The sequence below is a fragment of the Apteryx rowi genome, unplaced genomic scaffold (genome assembly GCF_003343035.1).
Source record: "Apteryx rowi isolate R43461 unplaced genomic scaffold, aptRow1 scaffold_55, whole genome shotgun sequence".
Classification (NCBI taxonomy): domain Eukaryota; kingdom Metazoa; phylum Chordata; class Aves; order Apterygiformes; family Apterygidae; genus Apteryx; species Apteryx rowi.
The window spans coordinates 917,800-935,298 of record NW_020450816.1 but is presented as its reverse complement, the minus strand read 5'-3'; the positions used below and the strand labels follow the sequence as shown (position 1 = coordinate 935,298).

Here is a 17,499-nt window from a genome sequence, read left to right as displayed (position 1 = left end):
CAAAAGTAGTTTATACCAACCACACTATAAGCAAAGAAGTAAAATAAAAGCTCCTTCAGGCATTTGTTTGGTCTTGTTAAACAGCTTTACCTAAAATTGTATATATTAATATATACATTATAATGTTCTAGTAAATAAAGTCCTGTATATATAATTTTATTTAAATATATAAAATGTTTTGTTTCCAAATGTGATACTCAAATGCCTTGTCTCAGTATTTGTTGGTCTATTCACCTGAAGTGCATATTCCTAAGCAACGTACATGAAGCTAAACTGAATAGTTGCAAAGTTCCCAGCAAGCTGATTTGCTGCAGCACAGAAGAATACAGTATCTTAGTAGGCACAAAAAAAACCCCCAAATCCCTTCATACGAACTTTTCAGGGAACCTTGCAATACTCAGTGAAATCACAATCAACGCATTTCAATTATAATTCAAAACTTCAGGGCCAGAAGCCTTATTTCCCATATGAACAGCTTCATCTCCCATGAAGGAGTTCAGAGAAGTCCAGCCAGAAGATGCCGGAATGGTCCAGCTAGGCCTTCCCACTGTTCCTTTTTATATTTAATAATTTTTATTCAAAATTCTTTCTTTGACTGAACTGAGTGATGACTGCATTCAGAGTGCTGAATCCTGAATACAAACATTTCAAAACTGGACAGCTGAGGCAGCTGTTCTCCTTGCTTTTAGCCCTACCTTGCTTCTAGCCTTATCTCTTTCCTGTATGTTACTTCCTGTGGAAAAGGAAAAGGTGAGCCAGAAGGGACAGGTAAGCAGTTCCTGAATGGTTAGCGTTCAGTATACTATGGTAACTGAAATTAACAGTTCTGATGAGAAGGAAGATTAACGTTCTGTATGGTAAAGTGGTTACCAGCAGTGAATAAGAACAGTGGAAGCAGATATACAGAAAATAGGACAGGAAAGGTGAGTGGGAGGTGGAAATCTGTGCTGAAGGGCTGCAAAGAGAGTGCCTGGCCTTCTTGAGAGGTTCTTCTAAGACAAGATGTCCTTGGTAACCATGACCAATCACTTCTACTCTTCTTTCTAGAAAAGTTTAAAGACATTTCTTTTATCTGTCCAGAGTATTTAGATTTTAAATATTTAATATGAGACCATCTTTTCCAATATGTGAGTACAATGGTCCTTGATCTCATTTGGTGTCTCTAAATGGTATCATTTCACCAATAGTAATATAAGAACAGCAACCACATATGAATTTTAGAAAAGGTCATTCCTTATTTGCATATTTGTCTTTGATAAAAATAATGTCAGAATGAGAAATGCTGCAAGAAAAAAGTATGAATTCAGATTTGTACATAAATCAAATATTGACTGTATTTAGCAGAAGTGCACATCTGATCACTGCTCCAGCCAGATTCAAGAAAATAAAGGGCAGAATATGGCATAGATTCCACTGCTCTGATCATGCATAGAAACCAGCTGATATTTTGAGGTTCTGAGGTCAGAACATGTGGATCTTCTAAAGAGCAGACTGTAACCTTGAGGGGTTCATTTTTTTAAACTGAAATCTGAAATGCATGACTTCCAAATGTTGCATGCAAACATTTGGAAGTGATGTTGTTCATTATGCATTACATATAATTGCTTCAACTTTTATAGTAAGCAGTCATTAAACTGACTTTCAAAATAATAGAGCACTTAACAAAACCCTTACTGACATGTGACCCAATAAAGATGAATGAGCATGGTGTCTAACTTCACAAACACTGTTTACTTTAGTGTAGATGCATGCATTCCCTTCTTAAATCATTGGCGATGCTTGCAAATTGAAGAGGTGTGTAGGGCGTAAGCCGCATTGTGATCTATGTACAGATATACATATATAAGTATATATTATTTCTGGCACAGATTTGTTTTACTCAAGATTCTCTGAGCAGCAGGGAGAGACATGGTATGTGCAACAGTTGGTCCCAGCCAATTAGTCTGTGACAGATAAGAACCTTTGCTTAATTTGTGCTGGTGGGTTTATATGGGGTTTCTTCCTTCAGTGATTTCACATTCCCGTCTGACTTCACTGAAATCCAGTTTTTATCAGCTGGAATGCTGGCATTCTTTCCAGGTGCAGCAAAGAAATATCTCATTTGGAAAGAATAAAGAATGATGTGCAGGCTTTGCTTTTGTGCTATGGGAAGGAATGCTTTTGTAATTCTAATCCTCAAAAATCTGTGAACAAGGAAACAAACTAATTTATAATACACACAAGGTAGGTGTGGTACCTTTCGAAGCACCACGGGAGGACTTAACCAAGTCAGATCCATTAATATGTGTAACAGTTAGCAGCAAGACTTAGGTATGCTGTTTTGGAAATCTACCTTCCTACTGATTTGCCATAGTTGTGCAGAAATGATTCATTTAAAAATAGTGAAAAAAAAGTTTATAAAGTCTCCTATCTCATTAATATCTTTCATTGCTTTTGATATATGGGCTTTACCACATTCTCAAGGTTAAGAAAAGAAAAGTTTTCATATGAGAAGTCTCCCAGGAACACAAAGACCTGTGGCTTCTGTTAGATTGTTGAGATGGAAATTCACTCAATATATTAATTCATATTCCAGATAGAGGAAGTTTTATTGTGAATTTTGACTAGTGCTTGTATTGCTCCACTATATCAGAAAAAGCAACATCTCACACTTTTCATTCACTTAAATTCTCAGTGAGAATTTAATGGCATAAAACCAAATTTTCATTTACACTTATAGAAAAAGTAAAAGATTCCCACATTTCTTTCCCTTGGATCTTGCAGCTCTGTACTGAAAGAACTAGGAAAGCTCCATCTTACATTGTGGGAGAGGATGAAGGAAAGAAGAAAGAGGGAGGGACATTGTGCGTCTTCTGAGAGCTGAAAGAGGAAGGAAGATAGTCAAGAGCAGTGAAGAGCAGCTGCTTCTCACTGGAACAAGATCTTGACTCTGAGGGATGGCTCTCAGCTTCCATTGCCCCTCAAGCTCAGGAAGGGAGCTAGACTTTGCCATCCTTGGTGCCTCGCAGTTGGGAGAGCAGGTAGCTATCGGGCATTTACAGTCGTAGCTGCATTCTGAGCTCAGGAACATTTGGTAGTTGTACTTGGTTCTCAGAAATCTCTGACCAAGAAAACCAACTCATTTAAGACTGGCAGGAATGTAGCCTGGTGAGCTTAGAGGTTGGGGAAGAGGTTATTCTGATTAAGCAGCTGTTATTGGCCAATGAACTTGCCTCTGCAGCCAGCAGGAGTGCTCACCCTTCTGAGCTTGAATCTACTGCCAAGGTTTACAGTTTCTAGTACTTTAAGTTGAAGCATAGAATAATTTAAGTTGGAAAGAGTCTCTGAAGGTCATCTAGTCCAACCCCTCACTCAAAGCAGTGTCAAGTTCAAAGTTATATCAGGTTGCTCAGAGCCTGAATTGTCAAGTTTTGAGGATTTCCAGGGATGGAAATTTCACAGCCCCTTTGGGCAGCCCATTCCTGTGCTTATCCACCCTCATTGTGGGTATACTAGAGGTACCGATGATCTGGAAGCCCTTATCTCTTACAGTAGGAAGATACTGCTGATGAGCAGATGGGCAGATATTCCTGAGCCAGCTTACTCTGTGCTATTTGCAGGAATTCAACAGAAGGGACAGCTCTGAGGGAACTGTATGCCACCCCTTTGCATTCATTTTGATCAGTGGGGACTGAGAGAGGAAGATTTAGACTCACTCAGAGAAGACAAGAGTGAGGGCTCCAAAGTCCCCCTTCACATGATCCCAGGAAAGTCTCCTCAGTCAGGCCCTGTCCCTCAACAAAAGAAAAGACAACTTTTCTTTTCAAAATGCCTCCTGCATGCAAAGCCTGTGAGAGGCCTATGTCCATACTGTAGTCAATAAATAATATCACTGCTCCTACCACTCTTCACATCACTGGGGGAGGATCACCATCACACAGGAAAGAAGTATCCTCACAGTGAGACTTAATACCAGTAGACTCAAGCTACCTCACCAGGTCTGGCTGCAGAATGCCATCCCTTCTCCTTCCCTTCTTTACTTCGTTTCTTCACAAACTATGCATGTTGGCTGGCTGCGGGGCAGTCCTTAGGGTGCTATGAAGATTACTGGCTACGCAGACTGGAAGCAGCCTCAGTGACCTGCTATAGTAAATACTAGGCCAAACGTTCAAAGGAAACAAGAACTTCCTTCTTATAAAGTTGCATCTGAAATAAAAAATTAAAAGCTGGTGCAAAAAACTTGAATTACATTTCTTTTTGGTACACAAGAGAAATAACTTATTTTGGAGGCCTCACAAGAGAGATTTTTCTTTCCTCTTGTTGTTGTGCTAACTTCATTTATTTGTATGTATCCCTGAAAGTTTCTGTCAAACTTTGCACAAAAATTATTTCAAACAAAAGAGGTTCCTGATTCTGGACAGAAAACAAGTCAAACTCAGATTCAAATTCCTCCCTCACTTCTGTGACCTGGGGCAACTACTGCTGCCTTTTAAACATGCGTACCTCTCCTGTCCCTGGTGATTGTTATTAATACAGTTTAGGGAAAGCGGTGATAAAGATCAATCCCCTTCCCAGAAAAGAAACATTAACTGCTTCTTTCATGTCTTCCACAGTGAGTGAGCAGCTACAGTTTCAAATGATCCCCAGATGTTTACTACTTCTTGTGCTCAATAGCAGTTTAGGTTTTCTCCAGAGCAGCTGTGCCATGTTCCATATTTCTGGTTATCCTGCAGGCTTCAATCTCTTGTCCTCTGAAGAAAATGTAAAGGTCAAACAGAAGGTCTGTGTGGGGTAGAAGTCCCCAGTGAAAAATAAACCAAGGATGGTCTCTTACCACTGGCCAACTGAAGCCATGCCTCTGCACGTTAAACAAAATATTCCAAGAATTCCTACAGAGATGGGTATGGGAACATTACAAGCTTTTCACTTAATTACAGAAAGGCTTCCCGATTCCAGTAAAAGAATAATCACCGAGGTCCCTCACTAAAATCATGCTCTTTTTCTGCTCTTTACAACAGTGCTTCCTTATTTTCACTCAGAGCTCAGACTTCTCCTTCCCTCATTTCTTCACTCTGGAGTCCTTTCTTAATGTGGTCACAAACATCCTGGCACTTTGGCTGTCACTGGAATCCACATTCGCTGTGTGCTCCAGGACAAGCCCCTGTGATCTGGCCTCTTATTCCAACTGAGCTGAAATAGCTGCTGAGACGATGACGTGGCTGACTGGTTAGAGTAGCATGGCTGAATGCCAGAGGCAGTAAGGCAGTTCTCTTAAAAGTGGGGACTGGTCACAATACTTGCCTAACCTCATTCTTTTGAATCAAGATGTTGGACATTGTCAGTAAGCCACTTAAAACAGCTGAGTTTTTCAAAGCTTACAGCCTCTCTCCAAAATCTCTGGTTATATTGCTATAATAATGTCATTGATGGACGTAAAAAGAGATCAGTACTGCTCAAACAGATTTCAGGGGCTAGCATGGCATAATGTGGATTTGGAATCAGGAGATGCATGTTCTGTTATTCTTGGTTTGGCCTTTGAATGCAGTGTGACCTGGCTAAGTTTGCTCTTTTCCATGTCTCTGGGCTCAGTGAAGATCCGGAAGACTGGAGCACATCAAACATTTTACTTATCTTTAAAAAGAAGGCAAAAAAGAGAGCACAGAAAACATAGTACAGACACCCTAATTTGACTATCTGGGAAAACATTTGGAAAAATTATTACAATCCATTTATAGGCACCTACAGCACTGTAAGCTGATTTAAAAAAAAAAGGCCAACAAAGATTTATAGAGACCAAACGCTAACCCAGTTTAATTTCCTTCTTTCATAAATGGCCTGGAGAATAGGGGGAGGATTACAATGTAAATTTGCATGGCATTAGGAAGTTTTTGACACAGTCCAAAGTAACAGTTCTAAAAGGAAATTGGGAGAGTTGGTCAAGATTAAACTACAAAGGGAATACACAGCTGTTTGAGGAAAAATACTCAGAAACTAGTCTTCAGTATTTCACTTGCACACAAAGACAGTGAGATGAAATGTGAGAGTACACATGGATGCCTATGTTGCTCTGTATGCCAATATTTTTCTTACTGTCTTGGCCATTAAGAAATGAAATTCTGCTTATACAGAATGGATAAATCAGGAGATGGTACAGAGAAGAGCAGCAAAACTAGAGGTTTGGGAAACACGACAGGCATAAAAATGAAACTGAGGTTGTTCAGATTAGAAAAGGGGGAACCAGGAGAAGGAAAGAGAGAGTAGGAAGGATGATGGAACATGAGGATAGGTCTCTCAGTATGTGAAAGTTTTGTATAGGGACCTGCTATTACTCAGTCTCTGTGCTATCCATTGGTAGGACAAGATAAATTCTTGGGGAAGCGAGCACCAATGGAGATTTAGTCTAGATATTAATAGGAATTGTGTGTGTGTGTGGAGGGGGGAAGACTCTGTGTATTTTTTGCTTGTTTTGCTATTTAAAGAGTAGATTAGATTCAGCTTTAGCAGGAATGGTCTAGTTATTTCTGATCCATTTTCAATGCAGGGGCTTGCCTAAATGACTTAGGTCCATCCCCATCTTATTTTCCTATGATTTCTACTAATCATTTCACATGTGCATGTTTCCCTTCCCAGCCTTTGCATATATTGTCTCTGTTTAGTTATAAGGTCTTGTAGACTTAGTCTTAGCATACATACTACTGTATAATATTTTATAGTTGTAACCAATAGCGATTACAATATTAAAAGTAATAAACAAGGTCACAAAAATGCCTTCTAAATTGCATCATTTTTTGGAACACTTTAGTGTAAAAAAATGGATTCTTTTTTTGAATTTAAAATACATGCTTTATTGCTTTTCTTTCTTTTTTCCTGGTCAGATTGTTTCTTCTTAGAGCACATATGGAAAAGCAGAAATTAAATTTCCAGGCTTTTCAGTTTACAATGTTAGCGGGTCTTGTGGTCACTGCAGCTTAACCTGCAGTCAGTAAAATCCCATGTGCAGTTGGCAAGTATGTTAATCAGGCACCACAACAAGGAGGGGTGGTCACAACATTCTGCTTTTTACAGATATGTTATTTTCTGATGCCCTAGACAGAGGCCACAGGTAGGTACTCTATTCTTATGCAGTTGAAAAATGCCTTGTTTCAGAAATTAAGTACTGTTTATATTAGCAAACTATAGATTATACAAAGGGAAAATAAGTTGCCTGTTGAGCCTGACCTTTATGAGTCTTCAGGAATTTTAATATCCCCAAAATTTCAGCTTGTCATTTTGCTAAAGCCAAACTGACCGGGTCACACTCTTACCCTGGAGCACTGAGTTGGCTGAAGAACCTCAGGTAGAAGGAGTTACTCCATGCCTGGGCCGCTGTACCCTTGGAATTTTTGACTTGCCTGCTCGGTTTTAGAAGTGATAGTGAGCAGCTGGGGAAAATAAGGTTTTCTATTTTCTATTTATATTTTTCCTTTCACATTTAGTTACATTATGACAGATTATCACATCAAGCCACCAGGGATATCACAAGAAAATTGTCTGAGATGGTCCTGCATAGACAAGGGAAATATATTTTTTATTTTTTGTTCAAATGTACTGGGAATATATTATTAATTTTAAATATATTACTTTTATATATGTAATATAAATATAGAACATCTATAGTTGTATCTAGTATTATATATCTAGCATACTATATACAGTATGAACTATTACAAGACTTGAACTATCTTATTCTTCCATCCTTCCATCACTGATCTTTCAAACAATGCCAAATAAAGAAGAAACATAGCCCACCTAGATTTGTAAACATGATGTTAGCTAGCACCAAAATGAAATGAATAATATACTCCCTCCTTAGCTACTGCATGCTCCCATGTTTTCTGTTATGCGTCAAGGTAAAGTCGGTATTAACAATCCACCTCAGGCTGTTCAGTGGTTATGTTCCCTGAGTAGGATAGTAAACTGTTGTTGAGGTATTGGATCTTCACCAAGTGTGGCTTCCCACTGAAGGCAATATCAAAACCAAAGAGTACTTGGTAGCATTCAGGTAAAAACTTGAAATATAAGGATGGATAAAAGAAAAAAGCCTGCCAAGTTAGACAATGTTCATAATACTAATAGATAAGGATTAAAAGCAAGAAACATGAAAATGTGCTGTTAGGCTTAGAATACTAGCAATATTAAGACATTAACAATAGTAATAATAACTCTCTTCCTACTTCTTTTTCCTTTGCAATTGTCATAATTAGTCCCTGATGATGGGAAGACTTACCTTTACTAATGGGTAGTCCCACTGAAAGCAATTAATGCTCATAAAAACAGGCACTTTCCAAGACCTTTACACAGATTATTATCTGAAAAGCCTAACAAATTTTTAATTATGATAACCAGGTAAATAACGACAGAAGAAGATCACACCATACAGGTGCTGTATGTTTCTTCTTGCTATGCACTGTTCCTTTCCCTTTATTCTTGTGAGGAACATTACATAGGGAGGATGTAGTGAATCTATGCATGAACAGCAGAGATGGAGGAAAACACACCCCATATCAAGGCAAGACTCAAAAACAATTCCTTACATATGCTATGATGTATAGATTTTACAGTGCATCATGGAAGACAAAAACTTCTGATCCTATTTATAACTTCAGGGCAATTATTCTGATTGAGCACTCAAATAACTGAGCGGGTCCTCTCTTTTGCATTAATGCAAAGACACCAATTGTCTTTCATTTTGACTTGAATTAATTGGATCAGATGATACAAAAATTAGATATTTACATATATTATTAAAGCACTGCTTTCATGCCAGAAAGGCAGGTTTAAATTGTCCTCTATAGGATTACTCATGATGGTCAAAAGTAACCAAGTTGTTAAGTCTCTGTAGGATCAGAATCAAAATACTCTCTGAAAAGTGAAAGGTATTTTGAACTGACTCCATGATCATGATAAAGTCTGTGAGGCATCCACTGTCTTTGCAATGTTAGAGGAAAGTTAGCAGAATTTGGCTGTTGTCAGTAGAATTTTAACAGATTCAATTAAAGTTACATTACATACAGTTTAACTGCCATTGCTACACATGCCGCAACTTCCATTTTGTAACCAGTTTTGGACTGCCACGTGTTCTCTCCTTCGTATGGCATGAGTGCTGTCATTTTGCAATACAAGTGTGTATGTTTTTAATATTTGCCTAAGGGCCTTTTAAATTTTAATATTACAAGAGCATCAGTGGAAAATATTCTGCAGTGTATGAAATAATTTGACCTTATTTATCTTTGTTGATAGTGAGAAGGTAGTAGTAATGGCCCTTGCTCTAAATAATGTGTTTCCTCAGTTGCAAAAGGGAGGTTTGAGTAAGGCTGTTTTAACACAGTACAGTGTTTTTCTAATCAATAACCTGGCTTGCACAAAGTTACTGTTTATTCTACTGCTACAATATTAGAGCAGCCAAACATTTAATTATGAACAGGACTGTTCCTACTTCACATGTGAAACAAATGTTTTTGTCCGTTAGCATACAGAAGTTAATAAATGTTGAGTTAATCATCTGTTAGTACTGGATTAATAACAGTCATAGGTTTGTTTAAATAGAACTGTGAATTCACATATGCAATAATTTCTGACTGTAAATAATTTTAGTTTTATGTCAGAATCATGTTACTTACCAATATATTTCATCCAGCTTATAGACAGAAGGTGGGAAGGCCCTTACATCCATAAACCATAGACAAAAGTCTTCCAAAATAGAGAGGCCAATTTTCCCTGCTGAGAAAGCAGAAAAAACAATGAAGTGCATATTTGATTCTCTATTTATTGTCAAAAGGTACATGCATAAGTCTAAGAATTAAACAGAAATTGGTATCTCTCTTCCACAGCCCTGAAATGGGATTGTGAAAGTGCCTCTAAAATGTTTTTCATCTTTGAACAATGTTGCAGAGTTGGTGTTGTGGCTTGTTTAGCCTAAATGGCAGAAAATCTGGAAAACAGTTTTATTAATAATTTCCACACTGTTTCTCCAGCTTGTGATTCACTCTATTCTGAATTTTTTCCCCCCATTTCAAAGTCTTTCACATTTTTGCTTTCTCACTTTAAAAGAGATTTTTAATTTATAGATTTCCATTTCTTTCCTATTATTTTTTTATGCTTGTTTTATCTCCCTCCCATTTCAGCTTCAGGGGAAATCAAGTTTCAAAATTAGCCGGATGAGCATAGAGGAAAAAAACTGTGAAAAAAAGAAAAAAAAAAAAGATAATTGCAAAAAAAAAGTTTTCAACTTAATGAATTGCAGTGATATCCTCACCACTTTAAAATCAATTGCATGGGGGGGAGGGGTTCCTACTTTAAAAAGAAAATCTATTTTAATTTCTTAAAATTTTGCTCCAAAATACTGAATAACTTGGTTATGCTTAATTATGAGGCCATCTGGATACTTGCAACATCCAGAATTTTCCCTGAGTCCTCACTAACGAAGCCACCATATTAAAAGAGAGAATAACTTAGCGTACAGAATTCTGCCAGCCACCCAGTGAGGAAGTCCAGGGAACCATAACGGAAAAAGACTTCCAGTCGCACACCTCCTTAGAATTAACTGGCTAGTAAAAACCACGAGGCTGCCTCTGAGAATATATTATACCTCATGGTTCATTGTTGGTATTAAGATCCAAAGTCTTCATTTACCCTTTAAGTAGACAAGGCAACAGCGCACCTTTCAAGTTTCCATGGCATGAATGGGACTTAATCATATGTGTATAACTGAGAATAGATTTACGGACTTCCCAGAATGGAACCCAGGTTTCTGCTAAACATCCGTCCTTCTGCCCATCGCCCAGGAAAGGTAATTACCTCTAAGATGTTATTAAAGCTGCTGAGATGTTTTATTTCTTTTGTTTCACGGTCAAAATTATTCAAATACCTTTTTAAGGTATTATTTTTGTATGAATTAGTTTGTGTTTCCTATCTGAATTCTCAATGAGAATGCAGCTACAGTCTGACCTCAACTTTTTTTTTTTTGGTATTATTTATTACAGATTTTTAAATAAGAAATAATTAGGAATTGGGAAATCATTAGGCTTGAAGACACTCCCTAGTTGTACATGCTTTAACTGAGGTATAGCTGTTAATAGTCCATGATATAATTCCCCCACAAGTGAAAGTTAGCCAGATAGCAGACTTATTCAAAGCAAGGCAAAGAAATGGTTAGAGCAAATGTCCTGGGATCTCTAAAATCTACTGTGTTTCTAAAATTAATCTCCTTTACCCCATGAAAGAAGGCTACAAGAATTATACACCTGGGAAGTTACAAACAACACTGTATATTATGGTTAGCTGAAAGGGACCAAATTCTTTCCTCATGCAAGCTACTGAAGTCAATGGAGTTACAAAACCAGTGGTTTTGGCTTCCAGCATCTGATGAGTGACTGGTGTAACAGATTTTAGGGACACAATGCAGAATTAGTGTAGGATATAATTTCTTAATAAGTAATGAAAAAGCCTTAGGAAGCTTTACAGTAAAATGACGTGTAATTTGAAATATTGGGACTTTCTGACATAGTCTGATCTATTTCCGTTAGTAGGTGAGAAACTACTTGGGCACGCTCAATTGCAGAGTAATTTGGGGTACAAACTGCTACATTGTGCTACCTAGCCACACAACCATCCTGTAAATTACGAACTTGGGACAAGTGTACACACTGTACTGAGAGTCCTCCTGATCTATGCAAACCAAAATCAGTAGATGAGATAAGGATGGACAAAATAAAGCTGAATGGTAGTGCATTCTCTTTTATCCTTTCTCCTGTTTCAAACCACAGCATTAGCTGGTGTGGCCCAACTGAAGTCCTAACCACCAAAGACACAGTTTTAGAGTACGCAGAAAGAACAGAGATGGGTTGTTTGCATCCTTTACATGAGGTGCACAGAAGCAGAATGGAAGATCTGCTGTTTTGTAGTCAGAGAAATTCTTATTCCATCTGTGATAGCTGCATGTCATCAAACTATACCTGATTTAGAACCTCTCCTAAAATTTATAGATTTTTACAATAAGAATTAGCAAGATGTGAAGTATAGCACGGGCATTTCTGTTTGATTCTTTATTTCATGAAATATTCTCAATGCAAAGCAATTAATTATATTTCAGCATCTTCTTCTACAATATACATATTTTATGTTCTTAAACGATTACTCATTTCTTAAGCCAGTTACATCAACACCTCCTAGAACCCAAGGATTTCAAGACAGACATTTTTCTTCTATGGTGGGAAGAGTGTAAATGCCATCAGATAATACTGAGATTACATACAGATATTGATATCAAGATATCAACATACACACATCTGGTTTGTATGTTTTGTAGTGCCTAATTACCTCAGGAATCAAGCACTTATTCAATGTAGTGGATAAGCAAACAGAAAAATATGATGGAGATGGGCAAAAGGATTACAAAATAAAATAACTATGGTTTAACAGGAAAGTAGAAAGCTCAGCTTGCCCCTAGATAATTCAAGCTACATTTGTAAGTGAACATGCTTTCAACTAATAGAGATAAAGATCTGCAATAACAGAGTTTTACCTAAAATTGGAGGATAATCAGCTACTTAAGACAGAAATAAAATGAGTGCATGAAGCACTTTGCAGAAGCTCATAAGAATCACTGTAGCACTACTGGCTTACTGAACCAAAACAGAAACTGAATATTGTTTTGAAACAGAAATTGAACATTTCAGCAGAAGTTTGCCCAGTTCAGGAGTCTTTGAAACTGGCTTTTGTTTGTCACCAGTAGATTATCTACTCTCATGAATCCCTCCCTCCTTTCTACACTCCTTTCTTTTATTATTCATGATTTGTCAACAGCCAAGAAATTCCTCTGGGTTCCAGTGATCAAGTGCTTCATTTGGACTAATTGTTTCAGTTACTCTAAAAGAACAAAGGACTATGTCAAATCACATTTATTCTTTTGAGGCCACTTTTGGATATTTGTTTCCATCCTTATGGGTTTTAGAATTGAAAATTTGAAGATTTAACTTTCTGAAAATATTTATATAAATATTCTGAAATTTATATTTATTTATATATTTATAAATATTCTGAAAATATTTAATATAAGTCAAATATCAGTGCACACTATAGATATTATGGAAAGATAGTGAGGACAGCATCAAAGTTTTGTGACACTCCATATTTCACCTTCAGCTCACTAATTTTCCCAGATCGCCTTGGCAGATCTCAGATATGACACCACTAAATTAAAGCTCTTGATCCCCTGTTCTCCAGACAAGCACACAGGATTCAATACTCTGGCTGAAACGTCTGCTGGAAGCAGGGTAGAGGGTAAGAGCAACACAGAAAGAAACAGGATAAACTGGTAGAGAAGGGGAACTATAATACCAGCACAGTAGAAAACAGGCAGGAACTCAGGGATGCAAACAGGATCACAACAGTACTATGTGGAAATATTATTGGTGGAAGGGAGGAAGGAACATCCATCGGGTAGGCCCAGGTTTTCATAGGATTTTAGGCCTGAGACAACATACTGTGGGTGGGTATCTTTGCCCAATTACCTATCTATGCACGCTCTTGCACTCAGCCTTAACTGATCTATATTGGCCAAATAATGGGCAAGCAGGTTTCATTCTTAACTTCAATGAACTTGCACCTGCTTACCTTTCACCTGAACTTGGCTCTCAGTCTCTTTATTTCTTCTCTTGGTACAGCTTTTGAACCCTCTCCCATCCTGGGTGAAGGGAAACAGTTTAAAATGGTTTACAGAAAAAAAACATTAGCATTCATTAAAAATGAATTCAAAATTAAGAGATGAATTTGACATGGGCTATAGAGAACTACCAGGCTGATGGCAGAGTTGCTATTTTTAGGTATTCATTCCAAATTATAGTTCCAGGATAACTACAACTCTGTGTCACCCTGGTCAATGGTCTACAACTGGTCTGATGAACCACATTAAACTGTATGTTCAACAGATGCTGTGCATCATGGGCTATAAGAAAGTGGTTCAGATTGAATATGCTTTGTTTGTCAAAAAAAAAAGTTTGAATATCACTACTTTAAAGTGTATTTTTCCTTTGGCTGTGGCTGGATGGCTATCCATTTAAACTGTTCTCCCATCTCACATGTCATCACCTTTGTAGCTAACAGGTTAAAACTGTATTACTGAAAGTAACGTACCTATTTACTATGAACTTTTCTGGCATTACTTCCTTCTTATGATATCAATACTCAATAATAATGAAAATGTTAACAGTCAGTTGAACTCACCCATTTGCAAATTTCTGCATATTATACAGTTGTTAAGGGAATACAAAATAAACCTCTGTGTCATACTTTCTTTAACCTAAATTTCTTGCCTCAAGAAGCCCACAAGCCATCTGCAATCCTAATTCTGTGATGTATTAGAGGCTTTTGTGAAAGACTGAAAGGAGTCAGTGTGGTGCTAGAGCAGGTTACCCCTGGAACATGTAGATTAAGTAAAGGATAAATAAAGTCTTTTACTTAAAAGTCAAGTAAAAGACTTAATTTTCACAATTTATGATTGTGACTCACATCATGATACCATACACAGATGAAACTTAATGAGTTTTATTTATATTTGTCCTTTATAGACAAACCAATTAATGTTATTGTGTTAAGCATATTCTATTCGCCTACTGTGTCCAGTCTGTTGAAAATAAACAGTTCTCATTATTTTGATGTACCCCCCCCCCCAGCATGATCTCTAGTACATCATATCTTCAGCTTATGAGTGCAGCACAGTCTGTGGCAGCTGTTAAATCAGTATTTAGTTCATTGAGGCAAGACACCAAATTGAAAGAGATTGACTTAGAGTCCTGGGCATTCTTCTCCTAGCCATAAAATGAGACATACTGTGCCGATTTAAAGTACTGCTGTCTGGAGAAGTGACAAGTTGAGGGGGAAGGTGTAGCACTGCTGTCAGCTCTACTGTACAACAGAACCTGTGTTCAAGTGAGGATGCTGACATACAGATCATTTAAAGCAAAATTCTTTTAGGTGGACCAATGAATAGCGCTTCTCTTTTCAATGCTCTTTGGTGTGTTCTGGCAGATTTCTTTCAATTGTATTATCAAGTGGAAACAAGTTTACATGTCTTTCCACAGCTAAACCTGAAGATACAGCACAGCTGAGTAGTTTGGAGATGTAGCTGATCATATCCACAGTTACCCAAGTGGCTGTGTACTCTGAAAGTCCGCAAAGTTTTCAGGGATGTGCCTACCTTTTCCCCTGCTTAGTATTTACCCACTTGAATACTTCTTTCTTTGCTATTTGTCAACCTAGTATTTAAAAACAGGAGAAGACATTGAATTTTAAATGGAATTATGCTGGGAATTTGCCCAAGACAAACTAAAGAATAGACTTATTCATTTGAAATTTGTCTTTATACAGACCAGAAAACTAAAAAAAAAAACAAAAACAAATCGTATACCTGCATTTTGTGTCATGCAGCTGGGACTAGTTGTATGAATGTTGCTTCTGCTCAGTCTGAAGTCAGACAGATTGTATTTTAAATTAATATTTGACTTAATACTCGAACAGACCTGAGAAAAAAGTCCTCTTATAAGCAATTGTGGTATTTCCTGGGAGGTTGCAGTGAGCTTGTCTTTCATAAACTGTTCAGACTGTATAAAGACTTAAGCTCCAGCTCATACTGTGAGGAGCAAGGAGGATTTTGTCACCATAAGATAAATAGAATGGTGCTGTCCTGGCTCTATCCAGTAACCACAGGAAGGCCCTGGATAATTAGCTCTGGTTAGACTTCAGCTTTCAGATGGCTAGCAGAAGATGAGGTGAGTCCCATACAAGTGTAGCCCTTTCTCACTTCTTACATGATCCGCTTAAATTCTAATGCATGTCCCCAATCTGTTCCAAACATAGTGATGCATAGGAATTTATGAGTTACATTTGAATGTTGATCTGATTTCAAGTTTATATTTAATACTGAGAACACTGAATTAAGAAGCATCCTGATTTGCTAATGTATTGTTTTTTGTAATGACCTGTTGATGTTTTGAAAGGGAGATACATATTAATTCTCAAATCTAATATTAAACAAGTACATTGCAAGAGTTAACAAATAAACAAATAGCTGATATTGATGATGGCACAACTGAGAAAAAATTCCAATATCCAAGTTTAAAATGATCTCCCCAGCAGTAGTCTGGCACCTTTCTTGATTCTGGGCCTGCAGGCCAGTGCCAGGGTTTATCCACAGGGCAGAGCAGGAAAGACTACTGAGTACATAAATCATTCTCTTCTCCTGGAGTATGTCCCATAAAGTCTATTGCAAAGTGAGCTCTGTGGAAATAGACACTGTAACATTATGTTTTCAAAAGAGTGTTTATTAGAAGTCCTTAGCAGAAGTCCAGGACTGCGTTCAAGAGCACATTTACAGGCCTCTGGTATTACAGGTATCTGGTAATACAGGTATTACATTCACCATGGCAAACAACCCACGTAGCGGAGGGAATGCTGCTTCCTCCAACAGACCATCATCTTTGTAATCTATTCATCTACTCTCCCACATCATCCCTTCCCTCTTGCCTTATATTATTCCACATTCTCATAGGCAATCAAATATTGAACTTTTCACCTCCTTTCACTTCTCTAGCTTCTTAATTTCCATCAGCTTGCTATCATACAGGTTTGCTCAAGACAGCTCCATTAGATCAACAGCCTTTGAGTAGAATCTGTAAATTGCAGATTTTAAAAAATTAATATATATTTCTTGACCATTTTTAGTGGTTTTTTTTCCTACTGATAGGAACAAAGCTTAAAGCAATCAGAGCTGACTCAAAACCCTCTCAAAACATCCACTTAATGTTAATAAGGTTTGGACCTAACTGTAGGAACAGAAACATTTTCAGCACAGTATATAAAACCTTACAGTTAGCAGAGTCACAAGTAGATGCCATGACAAAGAAAAATGTAGTAACAAAAATACTACTGCTTCTGACAAATGAGCAAACTGATGTCAGATAACTTCACTGGGTGCTCCCAGTAACTATGAGAGCTCTATTACAGGCAGATGAAATGGGGGTATCTAACTGTATTAGTCTAACATCTATATAAACAGGGGCCAGAGAGCGATAGGATGGCTCCTTGGATGTATAAATGATCAGTAGGAATTTGGGCCCTTTTAAAATTATCTTTCTTTCTGATGACCTAGTTAGATTGTTGCAAGAGGGATATTTTACTAGCTATACTTAATTTCTGATTATGAGGCCTCAATATGATTTGTTACTGAATTTCCTTTCAGAAGTGAAGTACGTATGTGTATGTGTGGGTGTGTACTAATTAACTGCTGATTATCAGAGTCAGAATTTGTCAAGGACAGAAGAAAATTTTCAGACTTTTCTCATTTGCTTTACAGTATGACAACTTCATGCAGCTTCTGGCATGCTATACCGCTCTAAGAGACATAGGACTTTGAATTTTCAGGTTATTTATTTTGGATTTCAATTCCGTCCGCCTTTTCCCTATCTAAGTTTTATACAGTACAGC

The 17,499-nt window shown here is 37.4% G+C and overlaps 1 long non-coding RNA gene across 3 annotated transcripts in view; it reads right to left on the bottom strand.

Moving 5' to 3' along the window:
* The window catches only part of LOC112973499, a 104,079-nt gene that overhangs the window by 23,984 nt on the left and 62,596 nt on the right, over positions 1-17,499 (bottom strand). For all 3 annotated transcript variants that reach the window (XR_003255999.1, XR_003255998.1, XR_003255997.1), the window contains exon 5: positions 9,639-9,738. This is a non-coding gene — a long non-coding RNA (uncharacterized LOC112973499). The remainder of the gene's footprint in view (positions 1-9,638; positions 9,739-17,499) is intronic.